An 11349-nucleotide genomic window follows, 5' to 3' on the forward strand; every position below is an offset into this window, starting at 1 on the left:
CAGCATGTGAAGGGTGGTCCCCACTTTGACTAGCATGTAAAGGTTAGTCCCCACTTGGACCTTCACCTTCATTAACAACACCACCTTCACCCTTATTTATCTCTTCATCTTCAAGAGGCTGAAAAGTATCTTCAACTGGGGCATGGTCTGTAATCCACTGTTGCAAAAATATGGTTTCCTCAGCTATCTCTTCAATGTTATCCCCTATACTCACTGTCAACAAAACTGGATGCATCTGATAGGGATGCATCACTATCTTCCCCTTCTGTTGCACTTGCCATTGCCACACCTTTACCCTTTGAAGACCTTGTAGCCCTTGCCCTCTTTGGTGCCTCAGGTTCAGCCACTTCTTTACCCTTTAAAGACCTTGTAGCCCTTACACTCTTTGGTGGCTCAGGTTCAACCACTTCCTTATCCTTTGAAGACCTTGCAGCCTTTCCTTTCTTTGGTGCCTCAACCACTGTTTTACCCTTTCCCTTCTTTGGTGCCTCAAAGCAACTGTTTTACCCTTCGCATTCTTTGGTGCCTCAGATTCTGAAAAATCTTTAACATCCTCCACTGGTTCTTACTCCACTATCTTCACCTTATGTGGCTTAGGATATTTAGTTGGCTGCTTAACATTGCTCTTTGTCTTATAATGAACAAGAGGAATAGAATCAGCACATCCTATATCCTCAATCACCACTGACCTCTGTTTTTGTACCCTAGAACCTTCCACCCTTTGCAGCTCGATCTGTTTGTGTTTGTTTAAAAAGGTATTAGGGTCATCAGCCAACTGTGTCAAAAATATATCTATCTCCCTTACTCCTGGCACACATTCACACATTTTCATAACATCTTCATTAGACATAAGCTTCTCTACAGAAGAAGAGTTGGGAAGCTCATAGTGATATAACACTATACCATCATACCCTAATTCCTTAACCATCAGACCAATTTCAAACATAGACATTTGGTCCTTATCGCAAAAATCAATGAAATCCAGAGTCCCATTTACATATAGGTTGTCACATAAAGAACCCACATGGTTCATTCGAATAGTAAACTTATAATTTTCACCTACAAAGCCACATAACAGTCAAACCTATCAAACAAATGCAGAGGTTTTGGACCACTAAGTACTGTATGGAATCAAAAGCAGTTTGGTTTGAAAAAAAAGTGCTTTTTTTTATATACAAATTTATAAATAAACCCAATCCTAGCCATGTATTTATAAAAAAAACCCAAGCACTATTTAAACATAGAAACACACCCAAAATCAACCCCAAAGTCAACTTTTTGGGTGTGTTTATAAATGGGTTTTGAGTGTGTGTAATGATGGGTTTTGGGTGTGTTTATATGTTTAAATAGTGCTTGAGTTTTTTCATAATTTCAACTCCCATTTTGGGTGTTTTAGTGAAACTCCCTTTTTTTTAATGCTGTTCCAACAACACAACGGCAAAAATAGACCTTTTATGCTTTTCCAACAACACAATGATAGAAATATCACTATCAAGCACAATTTAAAGAAACTGAAAGGTTCAGACAAAATCAAACCGCACGCACCTAACCCTTTACGAGGAAACCAAAAAACAAGAAAAGTTAAAACTGCCTTCAACTTACAATAACGAGGAGCACGACAACCATGAGGACGAATACCCCACGGCATCTCGAATTACAACAACCCTGACTTCTTTGCGCTTTCGATCGATGCAAAATAGAGATTAGGTTTCAATTTGTGCAATCAGTTTCAATTTGGGGGAACATGATTCGGGGGTTTTTTGTTTTTTGTTTTGAATTACATAAGGCCAAGTGTTTCTTTGGCGAAACCCAGTGGACATGAGATGCCGAAAATGCCCTTAACAGATTTCCTGAATTACAGAGAGCTAGACGCCATGTATGCAGATAATGATTTCTGACAGACTCACTAAACGGGGGAGGCAATTTATAGGTTTTCCGTGACGTTGAGTATGGACTCGTAAATGTCCTCAAAATCTGGTATGAACTCGTAAATAACCCTATAGATTGGGGGATTTACTGTAGTTTACCCTAATATTTACTACAGAGACGTGCATCGTTTCTTCATATCTCATAGTTTTCAGTCTTATGCAAAATTCTGTCAAACTCAAACATTTTTTTAGAAACTAATAATTTATTTTTATATCCATGTATTATAGCCCGATAGAGACGTGCAAACTTAGAATGGTATCCAATCAATTGAAAAACTCATATCCACCAAGATGAATTATAAAACAAAATAAAGCTAAAAGTGGAAACTACTGTTTTTTCATGTATCGTACAAAATTGCAAGCTTCTGAGCGATTCTTCCCTCCCATTGTTTTCTAAACTTTTTTTTTCTTTTTCAGATTAGTTCATATACTGGAAACTTTTAACTAACATGAAATCAAATCAAATAAAAATTCAAATACAACGTCGGGCAAAAATCGTTGGAGAAATCAGGGTTCCAACATCAATGACCTGCAAGTAAAAGAAACAGTCAGCGGGATTACACATGCAAATAAAGTAGCAACATTTATGGACTTACTAATTTGCTATTGTTTATTCACACACAAGAATATCTATGAACTGCCAATTTCATGTCTTCTTATTAGACTTATGAGATAAGATGTCATTTCTACGAGTGATTTTAATAGTTGGAATGAGTAAAATTTCCCCACAAGAGAATAGAATGCAAAAACAGACCAACCAACCATTGTATCACAATAAGAACTTAACCTGTGAATAACACTCAATTGTGGTTCTAAATCAGAATCCCCCTTTTTCTTTGAATCTAATGTTTCCTGGATTTGGTCAGACAATCAACAGAAAGTTGCAACAGAATAGATGCAACAGAGAAATTCAACGGCAACCACAGGGCGTTTAAGTAGAGTGCACAAAACGGATACAGATTCTCAGTGATTTTTTCAAGAATATCGCTCACCATGAAACACGCGCTAAACAAAACTCTAAAATACAACTATTCATATACTGCTCGGACTCAAATCATTTTTTCCTCCAACCATACAGACTCAAACGCAACTTTATTAAATTGTTTAAGAATGGTTAATTTCTAATTTTTTTTGCCATTAAGTTTTCTTGACAATTTTTTTGTTTAAACTTTCGTGATTTAATATTCTAATTATTTTAACCTTAAAAAATTTAAATTCCAAAACATAATGTAATTTCACACTTAATTGGGGGTTTCTCTTCAACAAGAATGAAAGGAGAATTACCAAAATTAACAAAGTGGATTATTATCACGTTTGGAGTGAGTTTTGGTGTTTGATTTGATTTTGATTATTTAATAATACTATTTTGGCCATTGGATTTGATTTTGAGCCATTGAATTTTTTTTTTTTTTTTTGGGTACAGTTGGATTTGCTCAAATTAAATCTTAGTCTTTAGATATTATATAACGATAGAAATTAAATTGGATAAGAAAACGAAACAGTAGTTTGAAGGAAGCTGTGTCTGACAACATAGGCCCCTTCACATGGGTTGCATCAGACTTGGTGTGGGCTCCACTAAAATATGAGTCCTACAAGTCTCTGAAAATATCAACTTTCTGAACGTGAAATTAAAGTGGCGCGTTTATGAAAAAGTTTCCCTCCCATCTCCTCCCTCTTTTTCCCCCTCACTCACCCTAGAATAATACCGGTATATATTTTTCATTTTCCGAATTTCTATTTTCTCTCAACTCAAATGTCATTTGCTCTTGTCATCCTCCTCCTTCAATCCAACCCACAACCATTTTTAGCTCAAATCTTCTAAAACTACTACTTCGTTACAATTGGATATTATTGATTTGACGGGTAGAGGGCGAGCTTATGTTGATGACGATGTTGATGAAAGTAAGTTCAAGACTTCGGAAGCAATGAACCGCTACAAGAAAATCTTTAGTGTTCAACGTGTGACGGTTGAGCCGGAGGTCAAATTGAGTGACTTCGAGGATCTTGAGCTTCCCAAAATCTTCAAATCAAGAGGTTGGCTTTTGGCAACGGGTCCTTCAGAGCCTGCTAATATCCAGATTGTCCGAGAATTCTACGCAAACATTCCTCCTTTCTCCGCCGAGCAGAAAAACCCACCTGGGTTGGGCCCTTTTGATACTTGTTTGTGGGATGAGACTCTGCATTTCTCCAGCAGAGAGAATACCCTGACTCATTTGATGTGTATTTGCGAGGTAAGGTGTTGAAGTTCTCTGTTTCTGGCATTGCACAGTTGCTCAAACTTGCTAGGCCAAACCCAAATGAAAAATCACCTGGTTTTCCTGGGCTTGTTGTTGATAATCTTGACTTGAAGGTGGTGACATATACTTTGGGTTGGAACAAGAGGGTCAGGGTTTTGCGTGAAAATCGACTGAGTGATTTGTACAAAGTGCTTAACAGCATAGTGAGATATAATATCGATCCTCCTTGTCAAGTTATCCCTTCTTTGCTTAGCCCTGATAGAGCTCACCTTCTTTATGCCATTGGGAACAATGTGCCTATTGATCTAGCCACCTACATTTTTCATGCCATCTGCCGTGCTGCATTCCCAAATTCCATGCCCGACTCCCTGCCTTTTACTTCCTTGATCACGCGCTTCGCCATGGCTTCTCATGTGCCAGTTGAGCCTACGGATAAGCTTTACTCTCCTTGGTCGCCTTTGGACAACATGGATATTTTTGGCTATAGCTTTACTCCATCTTCTCCTGTAGTCAAGCAGCCTCAAGCGGTGGTGAGCCACACGCACAATATGGCCCTACTTACCAATGATGTTGCTGAGCACAGGGGTGATGTACCCCCCCTTTCCACCCATTCGATCATCCCACCTTCTTCGAAACAGCCATCTGCAGGTCAGTCAAATGTTAATGAGGTTTTAATAAACAGATATTGAGAATCCATTTAATAGACAGATGTTAAGTTATATGTGTGTGCAAAAGAGTTTATAAAGGAGGCTTAATCAAATGTAATGTTCCTTAGATTACGCTAGGACATTCGGCTTATTACTATAAAATCCATAGGCCCTTATTATTTTTAAGTGCAGGTGGTAAAAATTTCCGGGTTTTCGTTGGTAGCATCATATCATAGTTAGTAACAAAGTTGAACTTATGGAAAGCAATTAGGCATCAAACATGGAATGTTTCTTTGATTAGTACTTATGTCCTTCGATTGTGTATATATTGTTTGCATGGTAAGTGGAAACCTTTGGAAGATAAGCTCTCTGTTTGAAATCACATTTGTATTCTTTTGAAGGTTTAGTGTGAAAGATAAATCATGAAGTAGTCTACTAATGCGATAATGGCTCATATCTTCACATTTTCCTGTGTTCGAAAATAAGTTGTCTCTGTTCTTGAAAACGTATGAAGTGATGGAGAGGTCTTATTATTTTTGGAAAATTTTACAACGTTCCCACATCCCTGTAATCTGTATTTGACATTGTACATAGATAATAAAATGACCGACTCAGATACTTCATGTGACAATGAGGTATGAACTTCATCACATTTTGTCTCTTTCTGGTTATAATATGTATATCTTATTATTAGTAAATTTTGAGTTTTATTTGTCCAATACATTCATTGATAATGTACATAACATCTATGAAAGTTTTACACCAAAATTATGTGTTTCAATGCCTATATCTCTCATTTTTGTTGATTTTTTCCCGATTCCCAAAACGAAAACGATATATCCCCCGAAATATCTGAAAATTGGAGGCTCGATATTATCTGCATGGCCGATATTTTAATCCTTGGTCACGAGAAGAGTGTTTATACAACAGTCATATGTACAATTTAACCTTTTGTTTGACCTAAATGTTGAAACCCCACAAATTGAAACCACCAAATAAAGAATGCCCAATTGATACTCTGATTTTCATTAAAGTCAACTTTTTCCAGCAACGAAGTTAGGTTAGCTTTACTGGGGCGCCGTTCAAGCAAACTATGACCTCTTAAGCTAATGAGCTAACAGCACAGACCTGAGGACAATTCGTTATATTCACCATTTGATCATACGCTAATTGCTGACGTCTCACAGTAACTAATCAATCCCCAATTCTTTATTATATAAAATGATAAAATAACATGTAATTAAACAAAAACTAAATATATAATAAATAAATAAACCCGGACGCATAGCCTTCCCCGCCCCTTTCACCGACGCACGGTTGTCCCTTTCATCGTCCTTTGTCTCTTCTCTCTCTCTCCGTCCCTTTCCCCATCCCATCTTCTCGAGTTCTCTGATTCTCCCCCTCGCCATCTACCTCTCCTTCGAGAGGCTTCTAGAGTCCAGGTCCTGCGATGCTGATCAGACTTAGCTCATCGATCGCTCTCTCCAATTGGGCTCTGTGCTCCTCGAGGCTGCTAGTCGTTCTGCGAGAAAACGAGCCTCCAAGCATAACTCTCTCACTTGTACTCTCCCCCAAAGCCTCCCTCCAAGCACAATTTGTATATATTGATAGGGATGGGGAGCTGGGAGGAGAGTGGGACGGAGAGAGAGGAGGCGACGAAGAGAGGGAGAGTGCTCTGGTGGGGAATGGGCGGGGGCGCCGCCGTCACGAACACATTCAGACCACGAGCTGACGTAAGTTGAAATCAAGCTTCTCTATTTTTCTAGTTCTGTAGTCGCTTCATCCCAGTCATAGGCTAATCGTGCTGCTTTGATTTTCCATTGATGTTTGCTTTGTTACTCTAAAAAAGTTTCCTTCCTTTATTTTTTTATTTATTTCGATTATGAAATTTGAATTGTGTGTTGCTTTGTTACTCTAAAAAAATCTTCGTTCTTTTTCTTTTTTCTTACGGGAATTCGGTTTTGGTGTATCACCGACGAGCTGACGCCAGAGAGAGAGAGAGAGAGAGAGGGATGGGGTTGGTGTGGGGTGAGAGGGGGTAAACAAGGGGTGCTGGGTTTGTTGGGCTGGGGAGGGGCTGGGATTTTTTAAGGTATTTTATTTTATTTTTTTATTTTATGTTATTTTATCATTTTATATAAATTTTTTAGGAACTGGTTGGTTAGTGGGTGGGTCCTCGATTGCCCATATTGAGAATGGCCCCAAACCTTGAGGTGGTCTTTTGATGTTAGCCCATTTCTAAATTTGTAGGGTGAGAGAGTGACCACAGTTTTGATATATTGGTGTCTATTTTTATTGGAGCTGATTTCGTTGATCTGCCTCACCTTATCAACACTGAGTGTAGATTCCAAATATATCGAGACATTATCATCCCAAATATATATCAAGACATTTCTATCCCGTTTCGTTGTTTGTATGGTTCAAAATATCGAGACATTACCATTCCAAATATAGTAAGTGTCCATTCTTAATGGTAAAATGTGACGAGATTAAGTCTTTACCCTCAAATTACAATAACTATTGAATTACAAAACGTAAATGGCAAGAATTGTATGGACTAAAGTGAAACTCTGAATTTTGCAGCCAAGGTCTTAGATTTGATTCCCACCTCTTCCAATTCCCACCTCTTCCAATATTGCTTGTGTAAAAAAAAAAATTTAATTAATTTAAATGATTTATCATGTAACGAAAGAGATGAAGTCAGAGAAAACAAAATCAAAAAAGTTCCAAGAGCCCCAATCTTTTTTCGAGTGTGTGATACTTTTCTATTTATTTATTGATGAAGTACCTTGAGTGTTTTTCATTTGATACTTTGGTAGATTGCGTCTCATGTTCCTTATATTACTGGAAATATAACAAGCTAACACAAAATGTTAAAAACGAGAAAGGCAAGTCCCGTTGAGAAACAACAAAACGAAAAAAAGCAACAAAATGAAAATGAAGAAAGCCACACATAAGCCAAAAACTTACTTTTTGATGCTAAAGTTTGTATAAAATTATTTATATTTTTCATTTTATGAACTGCACGGCCTACATTATCTCTCTTATTAGGGTGGGCACAATTTCGGGTCAACTCGACCGAATCATCCAATTTGATCATAAATTTGTGGGTCTTGAGTTTGAAAAATCATAAATTTGTACGATTTGGGTTATAGGTTGGAACTAAAACTTAAAAATTGGCACTGTTAATTTTGCCACAGAATTCTCAGAGGTTTAATATTTGCTTTTCCAAATACCATGATCGTTTTGGGATTTCACTGATTCAGGGCTCTTTTTGTTTTTTCTGGTTAGTGTAGGAAATTTCTCTTTCTGGAGGCAGATTCCAAAGCTGTTTAAGGGAAATTTGTAATCGAGCTACCAATGTTCATGATAAGGAAAAGGGAATCAAGATTACTAAGAAGGATTTGGAAAAGTTGAATGTACATATTGCTTCATACAACAATTTTCCAACTGCTGCTGGATTGGCTTCCTCAGCAGCTGGTTTTGCTTGTCTGTCTTGGTAACGGATAATACCCTATTTTAGATCATATTATTGTTAATTTTTTATATTATTAGTGCCTGAACTCATGACTCTGTTAATAATGTTACTTGGGTACTGGATTAATCATTCTTTACCAATAGATTGTAGTTAAGCAATGAGCATATCATAGCTAAGCCTCTGTTTCTACTTGTAGTTTTTGCCCTCGAAAAGTTAATGAATGCGAATGAAGATCACAGCCAGCTTTCTGCTATTGCAATCAATCTGAGATTTTAATAAGCCATCGCAATCTGACTAAGTTTTACAGAATACTTAACACAATAGTGAGTGCTGATATCGACCCTGAAGAACGTCTCCTTGACAGTAGCTTAATTGATTTTGACAGAGCAAGCCTCCTTTATGCCGTTGGGAATAATAATGTGTCCATTGATCTGCCCGTCCACATTTTCCAAGCCATTTGCCTGGCTGCAACCCTAGACGACTACTACGAAACTCATTCCCTGCCTTTTGGCTCGTTGATCACTAGGTTTGCCATGGCGTCTAAGGTGGAAATTGATCCTACGGATCAGCTTAAACAACTTATGCCACCTATCAACAAGATGATGTTTCATAATGATGAGACAGATGAAACAAGTGAAGAATCTGTTGTTGCATTTACTCCTCCTCCTGCACCTGCTTCTGATGAGCCTAAGTCCTCCACAGCTTAATCAGCCTCCTCTGGCCCAGACGAAATGCCTTGAGAAGTTTTCTATAGAGCTGAGAAAGCGCATGGCCCGACTTGCCAATGAGGTCGTTAAGCTCACCGGTTGCGTACATTTGGGCATCCCATTGAAAGAGCCAGGTACAGGTCAGTCTAATTTTGAGCTTGCTTTAGTTTATATGTGTTTTTGGTCCTTTTCAACTTTCATTTCTAATACATTATTTATCTATGAAATGTTAGGTTTTTGTTTCCATTTGTTTATTCAGTTGTTCTTCTTTTATATCCTCTCATTGGTTTCTGTTCCTCTGTCTTATGATTTTCCACTTCCACTTATCACTACAAGATGGTGATCTGAAATGTGATTTTTGTTTTGAGATCTTGGAGGAATCTTTTTACGTTTGCCTTGTTCTGGATGATAAATAGAATTCTATTTAATGTTATATATTTTCAAAGATACAAGTTAAATAAAGACCATGTAGCGAGCACCATAAGCTTCAAAAGAATTTTCTTAGTTCTAGGCTTAAGTATATTTTTTATCCAAATGATCTCTGAGTTGACTGCAGGAACTGATTCAGCTTAATACTGTAAAAGAATTGTCCCTTGAATTGCTTTTCATGTGCAGCTGGTAAGAAAATTTTCGGGTTTTTACTGGCGGAAGGTAAGTAATAAACTTGAAGTTAGCAACTAGCACCGAATGCTTCTGTGGTTAGTGATTTAGTATAAAAGAGAAGCTCTGTTTCTGATCATATGGGGTGGTTACATTTATTTTTAAGTGTGACTGCAACAGTTTGAGTGATGAATTTTCCTATTTTCAATAGGGAGATGCCTTTGAATTTGATATTTTCCGGAGTGATTCAATGCTTTTCTCTCTATCTAAAATTTAACAAAATTAAATATTCACAATATTCCCACATCTTCTGTATAATAAAAATGAAACTGCTTTTACATGTGATTATGAAGTCCAACACATCTTGTGTCCTTGTCGTTGTAATAGTCAGCAGTTAATGCACTTCTTTGCTGCTTTAGTGGATGTTTTTTATGCTTTACTTTCTCTCTGTTATTGTGCTGAAGAAAATATGGAGGTTAAACAAGAAAATGATGAGAATTTCATTCCCAGCTCGCATACTTCGACACATCCATCAACTTCAACTTCTGGCTTGCATCCAAATAAGAAAGCGAAAAAAGATCCATTGGCACAAGCAATTGGTGAGGCGGCAGACTCACGAAAGGAGTTTTCAGCAAGTCAAATGAATCCGCAACTCAGAGGGGAGGATGTACTTGCAGTGGTCTCAAAGATACCGAACATCAGTAGATTGCAAGTTTTGAAGGCCGTACACATATTATTGAATACTAATCCAGAAGAGTTCTTTCTACTCAAATATCTTCCTGATGATGAGAAGACAAAGTGGATACTACTGCTTATTAGTCAATCATGAATCTAACTTTCTTGATAAATAATACTGAGCCAATTATTTCTTGGGGGTTTAAACTTTTGAATAGAGAGTCACTTATCAGCATTTACTCTCTCTCTCACTCTCTCTCTCTCATTGATCCAGTATTAGGAGTGATCTTGCTTTCTATTCTTTTCATATACAATATTATTTATATATATATTTTTTCTCCTTTTACACACACTGAGCTTCTTGACTTGTTATGGGCTTTTAATCATGCTTCAAAGACATACCAGACCGCTCCTGGTGTTCGAACTAGTCATTAATAGTTGGCTTCATAGGTACCCTTTCGGTATGCGTTGCGAACACTTTCTCGAACTGGCTCGATAAAGTCCGGGAGATTAGATAAGCTGGCTAGGTTATATTCTTTTTACTGAAAATCCACCGGACCAGGTTGTTAAAAAGATTGTGGGCTATCCCGTGTTATTTCGACACCTTGGACTTCGGCATCTTTACTTAGGGATTCCCTACCTGGAATGACTATGCATAGATCACCCCTTGGTATAAATCCATTTATATACCTTTATTTATTTATTTCTCTTGTTTGAGAGGAGTTCTTGGGTTCATTATAGGTTTTTCGTAACTCACATGTATAAATTGAATGAGTTTCAATAAGAAAGTGTAGCCGATTACTGCAATATACAGAAGAAGGCTGTCTCATCTGAAAGCAAAGCACAAGTGTGTGTGCTCCATGGAGAGCTTGATAGGTTGAGGAAAGGAAGAAACCACAAGAGCAATGAAGGTTGTTGATGCTCTTTTTCGGAGAGGGTCAACTTAGAGATAGGGGGTTGTCCTTAGCCGAGAAGGGCCTGGGCCTTCGGTAGAGGGCTAGCCTGCAGAAGACAAAGATAGGAAAAGCAATCGTTAAGCTTCGGACACCGATGTGGTGCCGGCCGAAGGCTCTCCGA

At 37.7% G+C, this 11349-nt stretch overlaps 1 long non-coding RNA gene across 2 annotated transcripts; it reads left to right on the forward strand.

The window, feature by feature from the left end:
- The first annotated feature begins 6069 nt into the window (after positions 1-6069).
- On the forward strand, positions 6070-10246 carry LOC107881950 (uncharacterized). 2 transcript variants are annotated; one of them, XR_016126963.1, is made up of 4 exons: positions 6070-6545; positions 8104-8311; positions 8487-9137; positions 10108-10246. It is a non-coding gene; the product is annotated as an uncharacterized LOC107881950 (long non-coding RNA). The 2 variants fall into 2 exon arrangements; XR_001678539.2 differs by having other exon boundaries at positions 6071-6545; positions 8109-8311.
- Positions 10247-11349: the final 1103 nt, after the last annotated feature.

This window comes from Prunus mume, linkage group LG5 (genome assembly GCF_029339155.1).
Source record: "Prunus mume cultivar Tortuosa linkage group LG5, ASM2933915v1, whole genome shotgun sequence".
NCBI lineage: Eukaryota > Viridiplantae > Streptophyta > Magnoliopsida > Rosales > Rosaceae > Prunus > Prunus mume.